At 37.0% G+C, this 26428-nt stretch overlaps 1 protein-coding gene across 3 annotated transcripts in view; it reads left to right on the top strand.

Annotated features, from left to right (window-relative positions):
- The window catches only part of LOC121315527 (CYFIP-related Rac1 interactor A-like), a 72458-nt gene that overhangs the window by 6643 nt on the left and 39387 nt on the right, over positions 1-26428 (top strand). The gene's annotated exons all lie outside the window — the stretch shown is intronic.

Genomic DNA, 26428 nt, shown 5'->3' with positions numbered 1-26428 from the left:
GGCTTTTAAATATTTTTTTTACCCTTATCTAGTATATCAATAATTAAAAACACATCGGTGTAAAAAAACATTAATATTAATAATTTATATATATATATATATATAAGGTAATATATATATATATATATATATAGATATTGTAAAAATCAAATGGTGATGTTTAAAAATCTAATTTACCATAATTTTTAGATTAAAAATACAAAGTCTTTAGCTTTTTTATGTTTCAGGGTATTTTTTAAATCGTTTTTTATTTATTAGTCCCAAACCCGGTACTAATCTAATACCCTAGAGTATTGACGAGAGGCAGGGTATTTTTTATTTTTATTTTTTATTTTTTTACGAAACTCGGTCACACGGTACTGACTAATACATAGAGTAGACGAGAGGCTTAGAAACAGCCTTATAGATACAAGAGCACAAATAAGCAATGTCAGTGAAAGGAAAGTTAAATATAACGATCGTGGTCGTCTGCACTGCTAAAAGATTGAAATAGAAACCTTGTCAGGCAATGGAGAGTGCTCTGCATCACAATGATCAACAGCTGGATGTACATAATGTTAGATGTTTACATTTGAGAGCCTTTATATAGTTTCACAGTTCTTGGGATTTACAGTTTTGTTATGGTGCATTGCTGGACACTCTGTTCCGAACCCCCCCCCCCCCAAAAAAAAAAAAATATTCTAGCCCCTTTTGTGAAAGCACATTTTTTACTAGTTAAAAAGCAGAACTACATATGGTAGTGAGACTGTATTACGCAAAAATAAATGAAAACAGAAATCGATGCACTTCTCAAGATTGTGTTTTGTTTGCTATTATCTCAGAACTGCTACTTGAACCATGTCATAGCTAATTGCTGTTTTTTGTGTGTAAGAATTTGAGCGAAACTAATAATTATCTACCTAGTGTGTGTGTTTTTGTGTTTTTTGGGGGGGAATAACATCGAATTACAAAACAGCAGCGATCATTGAAATCAGGGCCGTAGCCAGCCATAAAAATCACAGAGGCACTTCCGTATAGAAAGTTAGTGTCTATCGGGGGCAAGCCCCTAAACTCCTACCTGATATTACGTAATAATATTCACTCCTATGTTGACGACACCCAGCTGAAACCCTCTGCCATGGTCCAGCTCTCTGCTTTCATTCAAGACATCGAGGCCTGGATGTCTACCAGTTTTCTTCAACTGAACAGTAACAAATCTGAACTCCTTCTAGTAGAACTTAAGAATCTCAATATAGGTTCCCTGAACCTCGGAAACTGTCTGCTGCTGCCTTCCCCTACAGTATGAAACCTTGGTGTACTTCTGGACAGCAACCTCTTCTTTGATGCCCACATCTCCATGGTCAAATCTTTCTTTTACCATCTTCAAAACATCTCCAAAGTCTGTCCCTACCTTTCCCTCCCAAATGTGGCTCGACTCAACTAGTGCAACTCTCTATATGGTGGTCTCCCAGCATGCACCATAAACCGACTGCAGCTAGTTCAGAATGCTGCTGCCAGGATCCTTGCCATATGTAAAAAACGTGATCACATTTCAGGTGATCTGCTGATCTGCTCTGTCCCTGCCTGCAAGCTGAGGTCCTCCGACTCTGCCCTGCTTGTTATCCCCAAGCAAAAGTGCACCACACTTGGACAACGCTCGTTTAGTTTCATGGCTCCGACTCTTTGAACTCTCTCCCAGCTTTGGTGATTGATGCTCCCACCGTTGCACGCTTTAAATCAACTCTCAAGACCCACTCGTTCTCTCTTGCTTTCCATGCACCTTAAGCCTGATATCTGCTATTAGCTGCTGCTTCTATTTCACGTAATATGTTACTATCATGTATTATGCAGTTTCCACTGTATTTAATGTACTATTTAATGTATTATGCACTTTCCACTGTTTAGTGTACTATTTCATGTATTATCATTCGTTTTATAACTAAATAAATATTAGGCCTATTACATGGTTATTTTTCCTAATGTATTTACCTTTTTGCTGCGAGAGGAGCTGCAGCTTTCTTCTGGAGACAAGACGTTTCAGCCCCGCTCCGGGAGCAGCAGAACCTGGGACGAGCACATTCCCTCCCTTCTTCCGACCAGCTCTCCTTCTCGCAGTTGGTTTGCTTGTGTGTTGCTTCGAACTAAATTCCCGACCACCGTTTAGCCAGGCTATTTATATTTTAAAAACTGCAAATTAAAATGATCCTCCAGTGGGACTGTTACCTTTTTTAAAAAAAATAAAGCGTCTCACCTGAAAGACAGAGCACAAAGAGGTTAAGTGACTTGCTTGGGGTCAGAAAACGAATAGGCTACATACAGTATAGGGCCAGACTGTATGTTTACACTTTTCAGGAACTTGGTGGTTTTTAGTATGTAGCCAGAAACACATGGCTTGATGTTAAGAAACTGGGTCATTCCATGAAGCTTCACACACTGGTTGGTTTACATGGTTAACATCACAGTCACTAGTTGTATTAAATTTAAAGGTGCACAACACACGCCTTTTAAGAAACTCGCCTAATTCGTCTTGTTGTAAAGGCAGAATTCATCATCAGTGTTTTGATGTTCTTTTGTCCCTGTGGTTCTGTATGCCTCAGTGTGACACGGGCGTTGTACCTACAGTAACCTATCCAATAGAAAGTCAAATATTACACATTTCATTTTGTTATATTTCAATTGAAAAGAGGAACAGAAAATACAGACGCTGCCTACTACTGTACAGTAGTTCTTGATTTCTACCTTTTTTTCTCTAATATACTCCACAGCAAACATTGATTAGGCTTCTCTTCTCTCTGTTTATTTGTAGATGCAGCGTGCATTTATAGTTTGATTCAGTGCTAAATGTTGGTTTTACTCGCCTCTTTTGCACAAACAGTTAACGTCTAAGTTGGAAGTTATTGCGGGAAGTTGCTCTTTACCATTATTACAGAGGGGTTTAAAGGTACAGTGTCCACGGATTATAAACAGGCAAACTACAGTAAAACATGTTGTTTTTTGACGTGCTACATTCATTGCCAGGTGTCAAAAATATCTGATAAACAGATCAAACCAAGAACGAAGTTCTCCTTATCTTCATGTAGCAAGAGTTCCTGCTTTTGTATTGAGTTAGATATTGAGCTGGTTGTCTGTGCAGTAAGACTGCTGTACAGTACCTTTCAATTTACTGGTAATTATTGGGATTCCAGATCAGTTACACCTGTTGTATGATGGCTTAAATGCTGTACTGCATCTCTCACACGTCATCTACTGACAGATTTGTGAAGACCACAGGTTTATTTTTAATGGCACGGTATGTACCACAGTACCTGCGATGAGCTACTTTTGTATGATGTTTAATACAATAAGCGTAAGTGTAATCATAGACTGTTTTGTTCAAAGGCAAACGTTAAATGATTAAAGTAGCATGTAAACCAAATTTCAGCTAGTGCTGTTATCACACGGTGATTAACCAGAACATTTGTTTCCTACAGTTTTGCCTGTGACCCTAACGAGTGAAAGAAGTACATTGTAAGAGCTGCTTCTCAAAGCTTAGGCCTGCAGAGATTGGTTGCTAGAGCTCACTGAAAGGATTCTGCCAACAGAGGCCCAGCTGTAGCTGTTGCTGTCAAGCTCACTTCTGTGAAGCTGGTGTTTGTGTTGAAAAGGTGTTAATGGTACACCGCCCAGTATAAAGTACACAAAAATTAAAATAAAACTAATTTCCTGTGTTCCTGTGTTGCATTTGAGGCTGCTCTTTTAAATTTTATGAAGTGTTATCTAATACCATGTCACCATACAATTTGTCTTCAGTTTAAGTGATTGCTTCCTTAATTATTGATTACAAATAAAGCATCACATTTATACATATTGACAATCTTATCTGTAGTGTACTGTAATACGGTAAGATAGTATGATTTAAGGTTACGGTTTTGTCACAGTGGTCGTGGAAAATCGTGAATTTGAACAAAAGTTTGTGAAATCTTGGATGTAAAAACAAATTTGGTTAGGCACTTCCTTTATGTCCTTTAAAATGCAGTACGATGCACTAAAAATACAAACCTGCGAGCATCTGTAAATTGTTTGGTTGTGTAGGCACACAACATTTATGTGTAGCTGTGTAGATCAGTGAATGAGATTTGTATTTTGTAGCTGAGCGAGTATGTAAATGAACACAGATTGGAGTTACTATAAACTCTTGGTTGTGATCTTCACGTACATACAGCACTTAAAACAAAAAATTGGGCTTGCATCTTCAAAAAATATTAATACTTACATTTTATTTCTTGACTTTTTTCATACAATGTAGTGTGCCCAAGTAGAATGTTGAAAATAAATACTCACTTTCTCTAAAACTAAACATTGTTAAACAAAATACTTAGATTGCCGTTGAATGTCTTTTTTTATTTCCTGCAAACGGTAGATAAAAAGAGAGGTTTATCTGTTTCTGATCATTTTTTCTGATCTTTGTGATACCCCATTTCTTGGACACGGAGCTACCGGTGTGACTTTTCAACTCCTCTGTTTTCTTGTTTGTTTTTATTTATTTTTACTGTCTTTACAGGTACAAAAATGTAACATTGACATGATTTAAAAAAAAAAAAAAAAAAAAAACTTGAAATGAAATTGATACCACAAAACAAACAAGTTGGGCTTTTAAATGACTGGTTTTCTAAAAATAAATAAATAAATAAATAAACTGAATTTAAATGAATTACTTCATTAATAGTCTTCATCTCATCAAACAGGGTTGGCTGATTTTAAGTCAATTTAAATCCCTTGATTATTTAAAAAAAACAACAACAATTGATTTAAATATTTTTTCATTTACTACTTATTTTATATAGTTTCTCAAGGTAAATACATGAAAAGTATGTTTTAAAAACCTTTTATTAACACAAATATCTTTAACTCTTGCTGTCTATAAACTTTGATAGATGAAATGGTAGCCGTATTAGTCCAGAGATGATAGACCAGGGCTTTTCAAACTCAGTCCTGGGGACCCCCTGTGGCTGCTGGTTTTCGTTCCAACCAAGCTCTCAATTACTTAACTAGACCCTTAATTGAACGGTTAACTTGCTTAATTAGACTCTTTTTTTTACTTGTTTTCAGCTCTTGAACAGTTGCAGAGTTCAAGTTACTTATCAAATGTTATAGCTAACTTGAACTCTGCAACTGATTAAGAGCTGAAAACAAGTAAAAAAGGTCTAATTAAGCAAATTATCTGTTCAATTAAGGGTCTAGTTAAGTAATTGAGAGCTCGGTTGGAACAAAAACCAGCAGCCACAGGGGGTCCCCAGGACCGAGATTGAGAAGCCTTGTGATAGACAAAGAGAAGGAGATGTAATAATAATATTCACAAGCTTTCAAGACCTCAAAGGTCTCTTCTTCAGGTGAAAGTAGGAAAGAGAGATTGATGTTTAAACTTTTTTTTTTTTTTTTTTTTTGATAAAGCCAATGGAAGTGAATTACCTAGCAACAACGTTGCTTAGAATATGCAGGGAGGGCTCACAGATATACAACTAAGCAAGATTTTTTTTGATAGTTATTTAAAGTCAGAACAATGAACTGAAACACATCTAAGCAAGGTTTTTATAGTTGCCTTTACTGAAACAAACAAACAAAAATGTTTTACTTGAATATTATTTTTAGTTCACAGGGGCTATTTTCTGTTGTGAAAGGTTATATCTCAAAATGTTAATAAATAATGAAAAGATTTATTTTCATTTTTTTTAATAAGTTTATAAATTTGTTTTATGAAAGCAGTAAGGCACCTGAGGGCTGGGTTGCGCTGGATATTACCATTTCTTGGTTGGTTGCAGGCACAAACCATGCCCTCTTACTGCATAATTCTAGAGTTCATATTTTAAAAACTGTACTATTAGTTTGTTTTATCCACTTTACTTAAACACTGTGATTATACCAGAACAGACAATGTTTTTGGTGTGGTGAAGATGCCACTGTTTCTGTGCTAAGCTGCCGGTCTTAGTTGACCAAGGAAATTAAATGATTTAGTAGCAAAAAAAAAAAAAAGAACACAGCTTTTAAACTGTCACAGGACAACGGGGCAAATAATTCAGATTTTTGTGACCTGAATTTTACAGTTTAATTACTTCTCTGACTTGTTTGTAACATTGCTTGACAAGCATATATTGATGTACTGCCCCTGTTATTTAATTTTACAACTTACCAACATGCTCTAGCCTTGTATGCATTGTACTGTGATCTCTGCTGATCAGCTCTGGGGATTTCCTCCTTTGTGCGTTTCCTCCTTTGTAGCTGGTTGTAGATTAGCAACATAACAATTGTTTCATGAACATTCAAGGTAGCTACATCTTTTTTTTACATTTTTTTTCTTTATCATATTTGATCTTGTTTACCATTTGGGCTATGTAAGCCTACGTGTTTTTGGTTTTGTGGAAACCCCACTGTGACCTATGACCCAACATGGCTGCTCTGTGGTCATGCCCTTGCTATCATATTGTTTTAACTGCTGGTCCTAACAGAGATGTAATTTTATATAACCGTGCATCTTACTTCATTAGCAGACATACAAATAATTAGATTTAATACAGTATGAAACTAGAGTAAGTCATGAGGTGGTTAAGGTTTAATGCATTTGTTGCAGAACTGGTTTTCTGTTTATTGTGAAACATTCCGGCCTCATGTTCTTGGCCTAAAAGCTTTAAATAATGACTCCAATCAATTAATGACTGGCTGTTTTAGTGTTGTCTGGCAACTCCAGAAATCCTGCTGTGGTGTAAATGTCTTGACAGGTTATGTGAAAGAACAAGAAGAGTGCAGAATGCTGCGGTGGCTGTGAAGCTGCTGGCAGCCTTGTGTGTTGCCCAAGAGACTTTAGTTATCAAGGTGGCATACTGCAAGTGTATAAAATCTTTTGTTAATCCACAAGGCCTCTTGTATAATTCCATACACATGTAAGGGAAAACAAGATGTTTCATAGAGTAATCCAAGAGCTGCTTTAAAACTAGTTACTGTACAGTAACTGAGCCTCTTGGAGATTAAATGTACTCTATTTAAAAAAAAAAAAAAAATCTAGAGCCCACCATTTTATTAATCCTACCTTGCTTTTATCTTTCTTTGGTATTGGAATATTTTTAAGGAGAGCAATACAAATTACAAACTTATGTGAAATGTTTTCATTTTCATTGGGAGACTGAATGACTGACTATAGACATGAAATATCTGTGCTGTATTATATTATGTTGCGAATGCTACCGATCTTTCTTTCTTTGAACCCACTATACAGTTTGGCTGCCATTTGGCTTTCCTATAATTTGCTACCAGTAATGATTTGGAAAATCTACCGTATTCACTGAGCACTTGACTTGTCTGTATCGTTTATCTTCATTTTGTTTCTTTCTGTTGCAGTTGCATACTGACTCAAGGACATTTTGGGCCATTAATGGACAACATAATGTAACGTTGTTTTGCGCAAAGATTAACTGCATGCAAAAGTGGGCCTTGGTGTTTGCTTAAAAATATCTTGTATTCAAATTAGCCATATGCTTTTGCTTGTTACTCCTATCCAGAAGCACATGCAAACAAGTGTAATTATGGTGCTTTGTGTGTTTTAACTCAAGTAGTCATTTAATATACTATGCTATATGAGGTTTCAGGCACATATAGAATAGAATGATTTTGATTCAGCCCTTGAGCAGAGGGAATGTAGACAAACAATTCTTGATATTAGCATCTTGGTTTGCACTAAGATCTGTAATCAAAGGAGGATTACTGAACCAGTTGATCCTTTAGCAGAAGGATCTCCTCCCTATGACTGATCATGTATAATTGTGAACTGCTTACTGTTACCGTGTAGTGTCTGTGATTAATGGAACTTAATGCTGCCTTTGCCCTCCGGATGCTCCTGAAAACAATGCCTTGGTCTCAGTGGGTTACGCTGGTAAATTATTCAAATGGCTTCAACAAAAACTGGATGCTTTTCCCCCACAGGCTTATTCACTTAATGCCACTCCTCGTAAGTGTTTTGTACCAAATATGTTACTTCATTTTGTGCCCTGGTTTCTGACTTTTTGTTAATAACTGTTTCATAATTTTGTATTCATTTTAATGAATAAGCAGTGTATTATAGGTAGGGCTTTTGATTTCTGATTTTAACCGATAAAACACCCCCGATACAAAAAAAAAAAAAAAAAAAATCGGTGGATAGCCAATAAACACTGTAAAACACCGGGAAAATTATGGAAATGGTTAATCAATTCACGTTGACTTTACCCTTTTCCCATTAAAAATGAATTAAAACCTACTGTAAAAATAATAATAAATACATTTCCCAGTGCTTCTGGGCAATGTCCCGCCTTCCTGACTTGTATCTATCATTGGTTCGTTCTGAATACTTTAAACCCGCCCCAACTACGAGTGACAGCACATTCGTACATTTCTGTTGGTGACCCCGCTTGCGAGACTTAAAACGATATTACAGTCAGGATGCAGGCTTGTTAGCAGGATTTAAACCTGTATTACAGTTAGGCTATAGAGGATTTAAAACAGAATTGTGGCAAAATGTACAAAAATGCCTACACAGAAAAACCCCGGAAGAATGTGCCCATGACCATAGCGATTTTGTTGTGGAAGACGGCAAAGGAAAGAAGGGACAACGTCAGTGTGTGAGTACTGTCAAGTTACTGTACATATTGTGAGAGGAAAAAAAACCCCAAAAAACAGACAAGCATTTTGGAAAGTAACTGAAAACACTTTCATACAGTATATCAAAAACAAAAGCCCCGAAAAAAACCAAACGGTTTACATAAAAATCGAAAGCACCGAAAAATACAGTTAATAAAACCCGAAAAACAGAAGCCCTAATTATAGGCCTGGGCAAAATGTTTTCTGACACATTGTTGAGCTTTTTAGACTTTCTGTTTTACTGTCTTGACATTTATTAACCTAGAGTGCTTTTTAAATTGTTGTAAATATAGCATGTCTGTTGATCAGTCAGAAACTTTGCAATGCTTTCTGCAGGGAGGCAAGAATAGCAGACTGATCTATAGCCTGCAGCTATGGCCAACCACTTCCTGATACTGTGTATTGACCTGCATGCTGCGCGCATTTGGTTGGCAGGAAATCAAAGTGCTAATTTCCCAATACTCTTTCCTTGTGTCAGCAGAACAGCACACATTGTGGGCCATAATTAAATATTATTGGTTTGCAATTTAGAGTATACCTTGTCCAACCACGTCAACCAGTTTGTCCCTGGTTGTGTTGTTTTCTTAATGATATTTTGTACTGCAGTAAAAAGTGGATTCGTTGTGTTTGCATGAAAAAGGAAAATTGTCTGTTTACACTATAGAGTGAGGTGACAGAGAGGACAAAAGTGAAGGATTGAGACTGCAGAGAAATGAAAAGCAAGTGAGCAATTTATCAACCAAAGAACTACCATTATGGGCTTGTATACAGTCCTCCCTTTCCTGCTCTTGGACCTGTTAGTAAATCATTTTACAACCTCCTTTTCATTTACAAATATGGGTGTGAAAATTGTGGTACACTTTGAGCAAAGGCATGTCTTCCTCAAAAATCACCATGTGACAATATAGACCTTTTTGCTTATGCATACTGTACTGTAGGTTAATAAAAGGCGAGACACTTGGTATTTAAGGATTTCTCAAGGTTGTGCTCACCAGCAGAACAGTAGTGGTCTTCACCATTGTGCAGGACTCGTCCGTCGTATTTATTATATGTTCACCTGTAACTTCATATACATAATCTAATGCAACTAGCCCAACGTTAGAGCAACATGCACACTTGTGCTTTCATTAGCGTGCCATTACACTGAAGGCAGCATTAGCTGAAACTCTTGTTTCCAGTTGTATTGCATATTAGTTACAAACAAAACACTTTTCTCTCAGGCGCTGCTCCATCATAGTAACTAGTACATCTAATGGATTATATGTATCATGGTTGTTTCCTGTAAAGACTATGCAGAAAAATATAATCTCAATACGTTCCTGTTTCCAGTGTTGCTCCCTGAACTACTTTATAAAAGTGCTTGAATATTCAACAACATTCCTTAATTAGTAGCCGAGGGATGTGCTCACAGAACGACATTATCAAGCAGCTTGAAACGTCTTCGCAGACCCAGCGTTCCTGTTACGGGTACAGTAGTAATCATGCTGGCCCCTTGGTTTGCAATGTGCAGTACAGCACTGAAGTCCTGCCTGGCACTGGACCCCCTTTGAGCTGCGGAACAATTGCTTAATCATGCAGCTGTTTATCATCAATCAAAAATTAAAATGGACAGTAAAAAAAAAAAAAAAAGAAAGATAAAATAAAACTTATCCAGACGTCAAGAAATTAAATATTACTGCATACAGATTTCAATCAAAGTCTTTCTTTGCTCATTTTGATAAGTCTGTTTTGTCTAAAATCATTACTTAAAGTGCACAACTTGTCAAAAGCTGTTCATTGAAAACAGCCATTGTAATCTTAACCACTTCCAACTATGTGAGCCCAGGTCCTTTATCACCCTGTATTGGTATTGCTAGAGCTGGACATTTCTAAAACACTGTATACTCTTAATATTGGAGTGCACAGTGTGTTCCTATGCATATTTCACATTAAAAATGATCTGAAGTGGGAAGTAGAGCAATATGAAGAGTACTTTCTTCTCAAGAGAAAGCTCTTCTTTGCCAAGTGACAAGACACATTATTCAAGAAGTCTTCTAAAGCGCAGGTATTAGAAAAAATGGATGTTGAAAATTGCAGACAAGGCAAAGTTTAAATTCTTACTGTGTGCCATGCTTTGGGGAGCTGAATGGTATCACTTGGAGTAAGTACAGAATTAAATGCTCTGAGATATTTGGTTTCCGCTAAGCTGGGCTTGTAGTATGTTGAAAGGAATTTACAAAGATGCCTTATCACAGATAAGAGTTCTGCGTTTAAGCATTAACTTTAAGAACAGGTAGGACAATGTCGGTAACAAGAGCGCAGTGTTCCCCCAAGTTTCATTCTAAGCATCTCGAGTAGTGAAAATGGATGGATGTTTTTGACAGCAAGGAACTACAGTTCATCAAGGGGCAGGCTGCCAAATATTATAGATTCTGTTGCTGTAAAATCATCAGAATTTGAGGCTAATCCATCAGAAACAGTTTTCAGTGACTGGTATGGGTGTGCAGCTGTCTTTTATCCCACCACTTTCTTTACCATTGTAAGTTCCTTGGTAAAGTAGTTGTGTTTTAAATGAACACTCGTTTCGACTGTTTGTACTTTTGCATCACTATGCATTGATTTTATTGTACGCTGTGGATACCTAATAGTGCTATAAGATAGGAACAATTATGTACAGTATCAGTGAGGTGGGAAAAAAGCAAATGAATGGAGAATTGTTACTGTAATCTGAGGATACTACATTTAAATTAATGAAATGGACATTGACAATGACTACGTGTTTTTGTTCTTTCCTTGTCAGCCTTAAATAAAATGAGGCAGTATGTTTAAAGTGTACGGTGTTGCACCTTATTACCACTTTATAACACACTGACTTCACAACTGCATATTTCTGGCGGACTGAGGCAGAACCGTTGCTTTGAAACTGGCTACGAAGCTGCACACAAATTTGAGATGGAGTTACAGTGGGAGGTGGTACATTGTAACAAGCAGACAACGTTGGAAAATTTCTTATTTTAAAATTGTGTTCTTTAGAATTGATTGTGAGTACAACACGTATTTTATGTTTGTTTTACTCATTGTAAGGACAATTGTAGTACATCGTTGTGCAGTACTATTTAACCCTACCCTTTTTTTTTTGTTTGTTTGTTTTACACATGCGTGAAGTAAACAGCTCTATGTTTGGGTATTTCATGTTTCTCATGTTCAGGTTCATTTTTTAACACTGTAACATTTAAAACACATGTGTTTCAGTGCCATGTCTGTTTACGTCCCACCCCTATCACTTCTGATTGGCTAGCTGTTGAAGAAGCTGATCTTCTATTGGTTACATAAAACCCAGAAATGGCAGCCTTAGAGAGCCTCTGGAAACGCACAGGCTAATCTTTTAAATTTAAGGCATTTTTTAAGTTTCTTTGTAAGTTATCAAATAAGTGTTACTGCTTTCTTCATACACAAACTTGACAGTTAAATTCTGAAATTTAGTAAAGTTACACAAAAAAATCAGTAAAATAAAACACACCATAATCACTTAGGTATTAGTTGATTAGAAAAACAATTGTGTTTTGTAATTTTAAAAATTCATGGTCAATGTACTTGTTGAGATGTTAAAAAAAAAAAAAAAAAATACAAAATTACATTTTACTGCTTAGAAGCATTTCAAGACAAACTTTCTCTGGTAAATAATTCATGATTTCTTTCTTTATTTTAGTGTTTCTAAACTAGTTTGCGGTTTACCATATTTCTATATATATATATATTTTTTTTTTACTTTGGAACATAAGCAATATTTCGTTATTTATTGGACATGCACAATCCATTGATTTTTGAAACTATTAAAACATGAAGATTGAAAAATGTTTATTATGATATAGATTATGCTCTGTATATACAGTGCCTATAGAAAGTCTACACCCCCTTAACTTTTTTTCACATTTTGTTGTGTCAGTGATTTTTTTCCTCTTATCTACACTCCATACTCCACACTGTTAAGGAGAAAAAAGTTTTTATTGAGAAAAAAACGATATATTAAATACAAAACTGAAAGATCATAATTGGATAAGTCTCCACCCCCCTGAGTTAATACTTGGTGGAAGCACCTTTGGCAGCAATTACAGCTGTGAGTCTGTTGGGATAGGTCTCTACCAACTTTGCACACCTAAATTTGGCAATATTTGACCATTCTTTACAAAACTGTTCAAGCTCTGTCAAGTTCCTTGGGGAGCATTGATGGACAGTAATCTTTAAGTCATGCCACAAATTTTCGATTGGATTTAAGTCGGGTCTCTGACTGGGCCACTCAAGGACATTTACCTTTTTGTTCCTTAGCCACTCCAGTGTAGCTCTGACTGTGTGCTTTGGGTCGTTGTCATGCTGAAAGGTGAACTTCTGTCCCAGTTTCAGCTTTCTTGCTGAGAGCAGCAGGTTTTCCTCAAGGACTTCTCTGTACTTTGCTCCATTGATTTTCCCTTCTATCCTGACAAGTGCCCCAGTCCCTGCTGATGAGAAACATTCCCATAACATGATGCTGCCAGTAGGGATGGTGTTCTTTGGGCGATGCGCTGTGTTGTGTTTGTGCCAAACATAACACTTTGCATTTAGGCCAAAAAGTTCCACTTTAGTTTCGTCAGACTGCAAAACTTTTTGCCACATGGCTACAGAATCTCCTGAGTGTTTTTTTTTTTTTTTTTTTGCATACTTCAAAAGGGATTCAAGGTGGGCTTTCTTGAGTAATGGCTTCCTTCTTGCCACTCTACCATACAGGCCAGATTTGTGGAGTGCTTGGGATATTGTTGTCACATGCACACTTTGACCAGTCTTGGTCATAAAAACCTGTAGCTCTTGCAATGTTGCCACTGGCCTCTTGGTAGCCTCTCTGATCAGTCTCCTTCTTGCTCGGTCATCCAGTTTGGAGGGATGGCCTGATCTAGGCAGGGTCTTTGTGGTGCCATACACCTTCCACTTCTTAATAATCATCTTGATCATGCTCCAAGGGATATTCAGGGCCTTTTGATATTTTTTTATACCCATCCCCTGATCTGTGCCTTTCATCAACTTTGTCCCAGCAGAGGGAACCTACAGGAACTGCTGAATTGATCCTGAAATGATGTGAATCACTATAATTTAACACATGTGGAGGCCACTTAACTTAATGTGTGGTTTTGAAGGTGATTGGTTATACATGAGCTAATTTAGGATTGCTTTTGAAGGGGGGTGGACACTTATCCAACCAAGCTATTTCAGTTTTTATTTTTAATTAATTTCCTACAAAGTTCTAGAATATTTTTTTTTTTCACTTGGAAGTTGTGCGGTAGGATGTGTAGATAAATGGGGGGAAAAAAAAAAAAAACCCTGAACGATTTTAGTGCATTTTAATTCCAGGCTATAAGGCAACAAAAGGTGAACATTTTGAAAGGGGGTGTAGACTTTCTATAGGCACTGTGTATGTATGTATATGTGTGTGTGTGTGTGCGCGTGTGTGTGTATATATATATATATATATATATATATATATATATATATATATATATATATATATATATATATATATATATATATATATATATATATATATATATATATTTCACACACACAGTGGTCTGCAGAAGTATTCACCCCCCTGCAAAGTTTTCACATTTTGTTGCCACCTGGGCTTACTCCATGACACTTTCAAATTAAACTTTGCATGTAGAATCTATACAAACTACTCCACATTGATAAAGTAAAAAAAATCCATATAGAATATAAACAAGTAAGATTTACAGAGAAAAACAGATCAATCTCAGTTGCATAAGTATTCAACCTCTTTGCTACTGCACCCCTAAATCAGCTCAGGTGCAAATTATTTGTTTGAAAGGTCAAAAGTGGTTTACCTTGTAGATAATTTCCCTCAGGTATATAAAGACTTTCAAGCTGCAACTCACATAGTGATCCAACAAAGCAACCGTGAAGACCAATGAGTTTTTGAAACAAGTCAGGAATAAAGTGGCAGAGAGGCACAGAGCAGGAGAAGTGTACAAGAAAATTTCAAAGGTGTTAATTATCCCTCTCAGCACACTGAAGTCCTTCATTAAGAAATGTAAGATGCATCATACCACCCAGACACTACCCAGATCAGGTCGCCATCCCAAACTGTGCAGCCGGGAAAGTAGGAAACTGGTTCGGGATGTCACTCTGAAGCCAACAATGACCTTGAGAGATCTGCAGTGTTGTGTGTCTGAGATGGGAGCCAGTGTTCACACATCAACAATAAGCCGGTTCCTACACAAAGCTGGCCTGAATGGACGGGTGGTAAGAAAGAAGCCATTACTCATAAAGCCTCATCTTAAAGCACGTATGGAGTTTGTGAAAAAGCATGTAGATGATACTGCAGACATGTGGAAAAAGGATTTGTGGTCAGACAAGACAAATATTGAACTGTGTGGTCTAAATTCCTAAATGCAAAGTATTATGTCTGGCGCAAGCCCAACACTGCACATCACCCAGCCAACACCATCCCAACTGTCAAGCATGGTGGTGGCAGCATCATGTTATGGAGATGATTCTCTTCAGCAGGGATTGGGAAGCTTGTCAGGATAGAGGGGAGAATGAATGGTGCAAAGTACAGACGAGTCCTTGAGGAAAACCTGTTTGAGTCAGCCAAAACTCACATTTCAGCTGGACAATGACCTGAAGCACAAAGCCACACTTGAGTGGTTAAACAACAGAATTAATGTTCTTGAGTGGCCCAGTCAAAATCCTGACTTGAATCCAATAGAAAATTTATGGCGAGACTTGAAGATTGCAGTCCATCGACGATCACTAACAAACATCAGAATTGGAGTAATTTTCCTGTGAAAAATGGGCAAAAATGTCACCATCCTACTGTGCAAAGCTAGCAGAGACCTATCCAAAAAGACTCATAGCAGTAATTGCTGCAAAAGGTGCTTCTACCAAGTACTGACTTAAGGGGCTGAATACTTATGCAACTAGTAAGTTTAATTTTGTATATTTTATTTGCATTTTTGCTGACATATAACAGTGTTCAGTTTAACCACTACAGCTTTGTATAAAAAAAAAAAAGTTAATTTGAAAAACTGTGCACACGTTATTTGTAATTCAATAAATTGTGACATTATTGGTAGGGGTGAATACTTCTGCAAACCAGTTTGTGTGTCATTGTGACAGGGAGCGGGTTCGGTGGTTCCTGCACAAGTGTGTATGTGTGCCTGTGATTTAAATCAGCTGCGACGCTCAGCCGGAGACGCGTTGCTAAGCAACCAGCTGAGTGGCAGACTGGCCCTGAGCTAAGATGATCGGGAGATCTGGATTGGCTGAGGGGCATGTCTGGGGATGCAGCGCAGAGCTCAAAAAGAGGCAGCGCTACAACTCTGGACGATTGCAACGCCATTGACACACAGATGGGCGCTATGTTTGTTTACATCTAAGCGGGAGCGTCTGCTCTGCAGGAACTGTTACCACGGGAACCTTTAAACTGTAAGACGTGCCTGTGAAGGCTCTGCCCAGCCAGGACTGTCGGAAGAGCCCAGAGTCGCTGGGAGGCTGGGACTTCGGAAGCAACAGAACAGAAGTAGGTCAGCTTAGGGGATGTGGATCCCAAAACAGTACAGAGAGGGTTACCATAGACTAGTAGGTTCCTGGCGCGGGACTTTCCATGTAGTGGGACTAGCGCTCGTCACTTTGTGTGGCAACCTTTTATTTTTAGCTTTTGTTTTTGTTTTTATTTCTTTATTAAATGGGACACTAAGGCTACCATTGTTGGTACCCTAGTGTCAGTTTGGTGTTCAAATGAAATCTGCGTGCCTGTGCTGTGTATCAGCACCAATGCTCTGTGTCTGTATTTTCCAGTTACTATCAATGCATGTAACATGTCATATATATATATAAATAAATACATTAAAGACCGTAAATCACATGGCAATATGTATGTATGTATGCTTCATTCATTTATTTATGTATTTATTTTACAGTGAGATTAGTGCAGGTAAAGAATGTTGCCCTACCAAAAAAGAAAAAAAAATATATATATATAATTGAAATAAACAGAAGAAAAAAAATCAATTTTGTCTTTGCAGAATTTGATGGAACCTATTGTGTGGATTTTTGTAGAAAAACAGTACAAAATGCAGAGAAACATGACAGGTTATACACAAGTCTTTTAAAAACCTGGGGTTCAGCAATTACAAAACTGAGAACTTCAAGAAAAATAAGAATTCCACAAAGCAGCACTAGTAAATAGTTGGCAATGATTTTGTATCTGTGAAACAAACTAAAACACCTGTACCATTTTTTAAAAACTTTTATTTCAGCTTATAGAGAAAGTGGAAGAAGCAATTTTTATATTTTATGAATTCCCAAGTATTGCTTATTATAGTTGTACTCTTAGTATGGTACTTACATTTTCTAGCAAATGTGTTCCAAACTGCACTGAAAGGAGTATTTCGTGAGGTGCGGTCACAGAACCTTTTCTGTATCTTGATGAATTAAGTGAACCAGTCAATCTACAGGGCTAGATCTGCCCCTGTTAATCACTAATTGATTGTGTTCACTGTTAAATAAAACCAAAATCCTGCAAGTTATATTCTACTTTTTTGTGTGTTTGTTCTTTTTTGTGTGTTTGTCCCTTGGACAAGTTTTTTTTTTTTTTTTCGAAGATTGCACACCCCTGCCTCGATACATGGGTTACAATACAATGCGTATCGAAATGCGATTAATAGAACATGGCAAATTGTTTGTCTTTTGTTATTTCGAACTTGCAAGATAAATTACGTTTTTTTTGCTTTTTTTTTTTTTTTTTTTTTTTTAAAGTATTAATGTAAACAAGTACAAAAAAGTGATCAACTGCTGAAATATTTCGAGTAGCTTAATATCTCTTATGAAAATTTACCAAGGTATCTTTGCAGTTTTGCCATGCTTTTCCCATGGCTATACTATGCTGTAGTTCAGCTTGGTTTGCCATGTTTATTAATATGCTTTACCATACCTTGCTGTGCTTTGCTATGCTTTTACTATGCCTTATTACACTATGCTATGCTTTAAAAATGGTACACTTGTACAGTAGTCTCCACGTATAGGAACAGCTCCTAAGAGAACACTTCTGATTAGGGAACAACCCTGGCGTGAAAGTGAATTTTCCCATTGTAAGTGCTCTCCCTAAAGGAACACTCCTTAAAATAACACCTTTTTGGCACTGATTAACGAGGCGTTGCCAACCAATTAAAAACTGATACAGTACTGTTTTGTAACCTGATAGCTCATCATCATCAGTTTATTCAATGTTTTCTTACTCGATCTGTTTATGAAAAGATTATTCTAATCTTCATTACTAGTAAACATATTTATGAATATGACACATAAATGAAAATAATTGTTTACATTTGAGAGAAATGATTCAACATGCTCATACTATACACCAGGGGTATTCAATAGACATTTTGACCAGACCGCCAAGTCGTATGCCAGTCTATGTTTTTACTTGCATTCACATTGGAAATGCTGTGAATTTTTCAGACAACATAGTTCTTATGGGAGTTTGGTTCTTATGAGAGGGTACAGTAGGTGTTGTGATGCAGGGATGGAAATAAGACTCCCTTTGCATAGCAGTATGATCCATTCCTAGTTTCACTACCAGTTTACAGGGCATACCTGAGCTTGTTACCTACACAATGTGTTTAATCAAGCTCCTAGTAAAACCTGGAATGGATGAAACTGCTATGCAATAGGAGTCTTATTTCCATCCCTGTTGTGATAGTAAGTAGCAGATGCTCAGTGTGAGCTATGAATAAAATAATTTACAATAAGTCAACAGTATGAGCAGCTTAAGTGAAGTGCTGTGTGGTCTGTTTTGTAAACTGCTGTGGTCTGTTTCGTAAACCTTCCATTCTCTGGCTAATTAAACACTGAATGTGGTACCATACTGTAGTACTCGTGTGTACGAAGCTTCACTTTGCAAGCAATGGTAGCGCAACAGACAGAACCCAGCCACAACAGATATTGCATCATTCCGCGATCCACCAAAATGTGTGCAAAGCTTAGCAAGAAGTATGGTGATGACGATTTAAATTGTCAAATTCTGCAATCTGATCAGGCTAACAACACATGCAGTAAAATTTTTATTTTTAATTCACTTGAAAGAAAAAGCACAGTGATTTCACCTTTTTTTCAGTTCAGTTTTTTCTTCTTGTGCTTCAGTTTTGTTTGCTACACTTTGCTTTGTTTTTTTGCAATGGTGAAACAGTGTTTGGCTCTGCTAACCCAGACTCATAAGAATACAGTAGTTGTACAATTATATGGATATGGCAGGGAAAGAACTCATGCAGTAATAAGTCAGTAAAGAAAGCTGACCAGTGAAAATTAGTTTTGACCCCCCCAGTTTGAGAACCACTAGACGACACTCTCTGTGAAATTATAGGTGTAATTGCAGCGAATAGGTTCCAATGGGGGCTTTTAATTCGTACAATTAGCACGCTTCAGTGATGAAAGCAATATCTGCCCCTGAAACTATTGGATGTACAGGTACAGTAGGTGAATTAATGTAGAAATGGCAATCATGCAAACCTTTGTACTGAACACAGGTTGGATTGCCGACTAGGTGGAACCATTAAGCCCCAGTTTGAAATTACTGTAGCGCTAGGTGAGTTTTACTGGAAGCAGTCCCTGTACTACAGACCTTAATATTTCACCATATAATTCCTTCCAGCAGTAGTGAAGAGCTTGAATTGACCAATTTCTGTATCCTTTCACAATCTTTCTTATCAGTTTCATACAGCTGTAGTCTAAATACTATAACTGTGTCATCGGTATGCAGCCTGATTCAAGAATGTGGCATCCTTCTAAATACACTGCAGTTTAGAAATTATGTGGCAGCAAGGGGTATCATTTATAGTTGCTGCGGTATTACAACTAAACAGCAGTAAATAAGTTCCTGTTGTAATGGACTGGTGTAGGCATTATCCTGCCCGCTAATCCTATACTGTAGCTCTGTAATGTTCATTTGAACTCCCTGTAGGCATAGGACATGTAATGGGTTTCCACAAAACAATCCTGATTTATTCTGTGTTGTGATCTGCCTTGTTTGTTAACGAATGGTTTACATTGTCCTCCCCAGGAATTCTATGCAGCCGGGTGGCAGAGCGTTGTAGCCGGGAGCACTTTTAACGGGAAAATAAACTTGCCTTACCTTAAATATATAATACGACAAATAATTTTAATAATGTGTTGTCTTTCGTTGACTATATCTGGTTGGGCTTTTTAATGTTCTACATTTTCTTTTTCTTTACTGTTTTTTATTATGGTAAATTAATGTGCTTATTTAGGCACTCTACGATTTGACTGGGGAAAGATAACCATAGGTTTGTTGGAGTTCAAGAAAAAAAGTAACCTTTTCAGTTTTAGCTTAATTATGAGCTTATTTCTTCATTTAAATAGTTTTCTTTAAGTTTTCATGGCATTTTGTTAATGCACGTCTTGTGGTTCCAAGATTTTTTATTTTTTTTTCACCCAGCAACGCACAAGTGATCTAGTCCCAATCAATCCTTATTGTTAAAGGCACAGTAGAATCTGCAAGATGGTCGGATTGGCTTTTTTCAAGGAAAAAAGGCCTGGGGAGAACCCTGGGTTTATACAAGGACACATTCATCTGATATTCATACAGAATAGAGATTTTATGAAAGGTTGGGACAATATTGAAAATCTCTGAAATGATAATTGCGGAACAAAAAATCGCGGTAAATGCAATGGCCGTGGTGTTTGCTTATTTAGATTCTGCTGGTTATACAAGTATAAAATACAGTAGTCCCTCGTTAAGCCGAGAACAGGTTATTTACCTGGGATAATTAAGTTTGGTTAAAAAAATAAATAAAACGCATGCACATTTTATACTGCACAGTTTATTTTAAATGTATTTCCCTTTTCGCTAAACTTCCATTTCTGTAATGTGTTCTTTGTACACATGACATTAAAAATGACTGTACAGTATACAAATTGTAAAATCAAATGAATACCCAGTGTATTTTTCTTTTACTTTAGCCTATAGGCTACTCTAAATAATAATGGTAACACACTAAATAAATCATGCCTTAATTGTATTATTATTTTATTATTTATATAATAAAAGATTGTTTTAAGTTGAAACTAAAATAATTTAGTGCACTTTCTTTTAGGGCTGTGCTCAAAGGTCTGTTCACTAGCCAGGAATTCAAAGGTAGTTCTAAACCAGTGTTCTTCACTAATCTTCAGAAAGGGGGCCACTTTCGCCGATAAGACATCAGTGTGATAGCCGCTATACCGCCTTTTTCACATTTGTGTATTGTCGGGGGCACAACTAAAGTCCACCAGGGGCCGCCATTGGCCCGCAGGCCTTGCAGTGAAGAACACTGTTCTAAACCTTTGAAGGTTTGTCAGGCAGCATTCACATACTGTTTGATTTTCAGATTTTTTTTTTCTCTTAACAGAAACCGTTTGACAATGTGTGAATACTACTAAATCAAACATTAAATGTCACTCACATGCAACATTCAATCTTTTGATTTGTGTAGTTGTTTTAAAATCCACTACCGAATCATTATATGTAGCAACTCTATATGGTGCCACTGCCATGCATTGGAGCAGGGTATAGTGTTCAAAGCACTGGGGAGGGTACTGTATTGCTTCAGCAAATACAGTACCCCCCCCCCCCCCGTTCTTGTTATCCAGAGGCAGAACTTTAATTTCTTAAAATTGCCCACCTGCTATTTTCTAAAATAGTCCACACCTGTTTTCTGTTGGTATAACCTCAGTGTAGCATATTTTGCACTTAGGGTACCTCCATTTTCCACAAGAATACCCAAGTAGATACTGAACTTGTAGCTTTTTTCATTTTTGTTAAGCTGTTTTGAAAGAGCACTCACTGCTGCTTTCACTCGCCGCCTTTTCGCAACGAAATCTCGCCAAAGCCTCACAAGCACTGGGTCATCGTTGGGAAGGAAGTGGCCCCTGCTCTGATACAAGACATGCTAGTTCAATATTGCTAGAACAGATGGAATACTTGGAATAATTAAACAAAAAAACAAATGCTGAGAGAAGCTGCATAAATTGTGTTTGATGCTTTAGCTGAAGGTAAACACAATAATGTCCCCTCCTGAATATTTCAATATTTTTTCCAGTGCTGCTGTACCATGTGCAATAATGTTAAAAAAATAAATAAAAATAAAACCCCAAAACAAAACAAAAACCTAGGGCATCAGAGTGTTCTTGCAATTAAATTAAATTAAATTCTCTATCGATAGAAAAATGGGATACAGTCTTACTACAAATCCTGCAGGGAATGATAAATGCCCTGAACAATTCCCCATAAATATTAAAAGATACTGTGTCTGCACACACCCTGGCTAACACGCCACTGTACTGTATACACACACTGTTGCTAAGAAACCATATTAAATTGCATATTGAGAGAACATGTTAAGCAAGGGTGATACATCACACAGGGACACAGAGTGCTTCAAACAATGGTAAATTAACCGTTTATTGGACACGAAAACCTGACTCTTGGTTGCACTATAATTCCTTTGAGATGCAGAGATTCCTTAAACAGAAGTACCATTCACAATTCTAGCATGTGGGAGGTACACTGATAGGACATAGCATCTAAAGTTCTGGGCTGTCCAGTAAATGCCAGCAATGGCATGCATATTAAAACACACAAATGTATGCAGTTCATAGCTTTTACTTCTCAAACTACTGTCTGTGCTATAGAAAATGCGAGTCAGTAGCAATGGCAAAGGACGATGAAAAACAAATGGAACAGAATGACATGGCCCATAGCTTCCTATCAGTGTTTTCATCCGTATTGTATACAGTACAATTTATCAACCATTGTATGGGTGTTTTAGAGAATTAAAAGTAAGCAAGTATATACGTTCTGTATGTATACTATGTAGGATACACACACACACACACACACACACACATATATATATATATATATATATATATATATATATATATATATATATATATATAAAACAAAATATATCACTAGCTTTCTAAAGTGCATTAACTGCTTTGACATCCTGTAGATGTACAATATTGTATTTGTTTCTTGCTGGTTGGGGGAGGGGGTGGGTGGAGGCTTGTGCTGTTGCACTGGACTGAGCTGACTGAAAAGCAAACGAAGACGCAAGCAGCCATTGTACTTGTGGTCGGTTACTTCCTAGTGCCTCTGCCCATATAAGGTAAAAACTCAAACTGCCTCATTTAGTGCTGAATTGAGCTGATAGTCACATTAGCTTAAGTCTCTAAGGGGGGAAATGAAATCTTTATTAATTATGTATTGTAAACATTCCAATAATTTTGTCTTGTTTAGTTAAAAAAACAACAACATGCAAACAAAACTCTTGTTCTCCGCCTTTGCAGAATAATGGGGTATACTAAAGTTGCAGGACTTGAACAAAATATTGTAAGCACCTGCCATATGTATGCAATGGCTGATTTATAACTGAATAACTGATTTATTTTTTGTGCAGGGAATCACTTTCTTATGGGGAGACTGACCTCATACAGACAAAGGTCAAAAGTTCAGATCCAGTGCAGTGTAAATATAAATATCAATCAATCAATCTTTATTTTCTATAGTGCCTTTCGTAGTGGAACACCATCACAAATCGCTTTACAAGATGCAGTAAATACAAGAAAATCCATAATACTTCAAATGTGGGATAATTCTGTGGAATGAGTGTCTAACTTAGCAGTACTTTATTCTTAGAAATGATAGCTTTCAAATATGTTATATATATATATTTGTAGTGTTTTGAAAGTGAAAATAAAAAAAGATCTCCTTAGTAATACCATACCAAATAGAGAAGTTTAACTTGCAACTTGGTTGCTAGAACAGAAAGTATTGGGCATTACTGTAAATCACTACGTCTGGCTATTGGCTCATCCAGGAAATAGATCAGGGTACTGTTTTATTACTGCAAGAAACTGCTTTTAAAAAAGACTTGCACAACAATAGGGCTTCATATGTTTCCAGTCAGCTTCACAAATCTGAATAATATTAATTCTAATAACTGTACGGCTGGGAGAAGATTGGGGGTCTGAAGACTGCGTTTGCTCTCTGTCACAGTTAATGCAACTTGTCCTTGCTCAATTCACATCGGCATATGCACATCTCGACACGGTGCAATGTGTTGGTGAAACGCAAACTTCCTCTCATTCAAGAATGAACAGCAGAAGGAGAAAGTGTTCTAAATGGGAGCTTGTTCGGTCAGGGTGGTATACCTAAAGTGATTACAAAACAAACAAAGGCTGTTTACCAGAACAGATACAGTACTGTAGACTGATCACACTGCAGTGCAGACTAATCTGAATTTCACCTTCATACTGTTGACATTGTTTTAAAATGTGAAAGACGAGCAACATTGTCGTACTGTGCATGGGCCTCCTCTTAATATAGGGGTGTCAAACATCAGGCCTCGAAGGCCGCAGGGTCTTCTGGTTTTCATTCCAATTTAAGCTCTCAATGAACAGAATCGATTGAATTATTTGTTCAATTGGACGTATTTAATATTTTTAAGGTCTTTTATAGTTGATGGTTTATAAACTGCACTTGAATCAAGATACACTACACTGAAACATTTTGAAGCCCGGAGAGAAGTGTTAAATTTGTCCAATTAATCAAATAATTAGAATAATTAAGTAATTGAGAGCTTGGGTTGAATGAAAGCCAGAAGACACTGCGGTCTGAGTCTGAGACTGAGTCTGACACTCCTGTCCTAAGGTAATAACAGTGCAATACAAACAAATAAAAAATAACATAAATGATTCGGACACGTCAACTGCTCAGTGTTAGTTGCTCATGGGTTTTCTGAATGATAAGTAGTAAGCGAAACCCAGCGGTTTCAACATTCAAAGGTGGCACCTGAACTACCAGTAGCTTTTTTTTGCCCAAAGTTTGTTATTGTGTTCTTTTTAGAAATACTATTAGCTGCCCACTTCTTGTATAATACTGTAATTCTATCTTAGGCACTGATTTCAGAATTCTGGGGAAGTAGGGTATGTGGTTTGAAATGCTGTTTTGAAATTTCAGTAGTTTTTAAAAAGTACTGTATTGCACACTTGTAACAGTAGCGCATAAGACGCATGACTTTTACAGGAACTATTTTGAATCACATGAATTTATGAATATGCTGTGGTAAACTTTCACAAGACGAAATATCCTGTTGCGAGAATTTTCTCATGGAACAATATCATTTGCACAGTTCATTCAACTTCCTGCTTACCTTCCCTTTAGTTGAACTTCACGACATCAGTGTTTTCAGCGACAGATAGAGAAAAGCGTAACCCTCTGTGTGATTGCAACTGGCAATATGTAAAACATGTCTTTGTATATCATTTACCACGTAATTACGTATCTATTTATTTAATAAAAAGTGTCATTTGAATGTTGCAGTCAGAAATCATGCACAATGCAACGTCAGTAGATTCAGCAGAAATGGGCCTACAGTACATTAATGTACTGTACATAGCTGTACTGGGGGGTTGATGTAATAAGACAGACAGTGCTGTGTTCAGCTATGACTCTGGCACTACTTCAGCAACTCGAATCTTATCAGTTTCGTCACTGCAATCACATTTGGTGTACAACTGTATTTTATGATTCCCCAGGGTGAGTTTGTTTACAGTATTGCATGTGTGTCCTGCAAAATAAACAATCTTTCATTTCTGCACTGAAACTATTGTACTTCTACACCCCATGCTGTACTACTGTAAGTAAGTTTACCAGTCAATACTGTAGATGGATGCAGATAACCGAAAGCCCTCTGTAAATCAATGTCCCAGAATTACCAACATCACACTTTAAAATTAGCGTGATTTTGCTACTGTAGCTGCTAATTATTCAGCCTGTGAAGTACTGTACCATCAAAGGTTGAGTGTGTGTGTGTGCGCACAGGATATCACAATTAATGTTGTCTAATAACAGCTCTTGAAGTAAAAAAAATGTTAAAAAATATTTGGAATAAATGAAGTTGTGTATGGAAATGTTTGTAACTGACTTGACTCACATGTACAATTAGTCTGGTGATCTTGGATTAGCCCCACGTATACATTGCTGTAATTCATATAAACCTAAAGAAGAAACCTAGTGAAACAGTGCTGGCTGAGGGATTCTTTTCTTTTCAATTACAGTACATCAACCTTCCTATTTAAATGGTGCTGTCCTGGATAGCACTATTTACATTTCTGGTTGAAGATTATTTAACATTTTTACAGTACTGTCTGCAGGGTTTTAAAGGACTTTCATCTCATTATACTAGTCACTTTGCTGATGGTTTCTAAGCATCTGGCAGATGTTACAGTAGCTCGTGAAAGCCAAATTAACTCCTAATGGAAACGGCTTAGGGGGTATTGCTGTATATAGCGTGCATTAACTGTGCGGTCTGCAAGCCTGCAGATCTGTGCAGTTAAAGTGAGTGTGTGGCAGGTGGTGGGTAGTCTGACATCTAAATATTTTAAAGTGTTTATTACCTCACAGGTTTAAAAACAGCATGGTAGTTAAGAAACCTACAGTACATGCTGGCACACAACCTGCAGTGTGTGTTTACCCTGCTGTTGCTGTCCTGGGAATAGGGTTAGGGGAATGCAGCACATGGAGATTCTTGATGTTGGATAATTAATCAAAGAGGGTGTGCTTGTTTTCAGCCGATTATCAAGGGAAACTTGAGAAGAATTAGCAGGCGTTGCGTTTGGATGCAAAGACCACAGTGAGAAAATGTAATGGCAAGATTGTCTTTTGATCAGTTCAACAAGAAAGCAATTAAACATATTGCAATTACAATTAAACATATTGTGT

This window comes from Polyodon spathula, chromosome 5 (assembly GCF_017654505.1).
Source record: "Polyodon spathula isolate WHYD16114869_AA chromosome 5, ASM1765450v1, whole genome shotgun sequence".
NCBI lineage: Eukaryota > Metazoa > Chordata > Actinopteri > Acipenseriformes > Polyodontidae > Polyodon > Polyodon spathula.
This window is presented reverse-complemented; position numbering and strand designations above follow the sequence as displayed.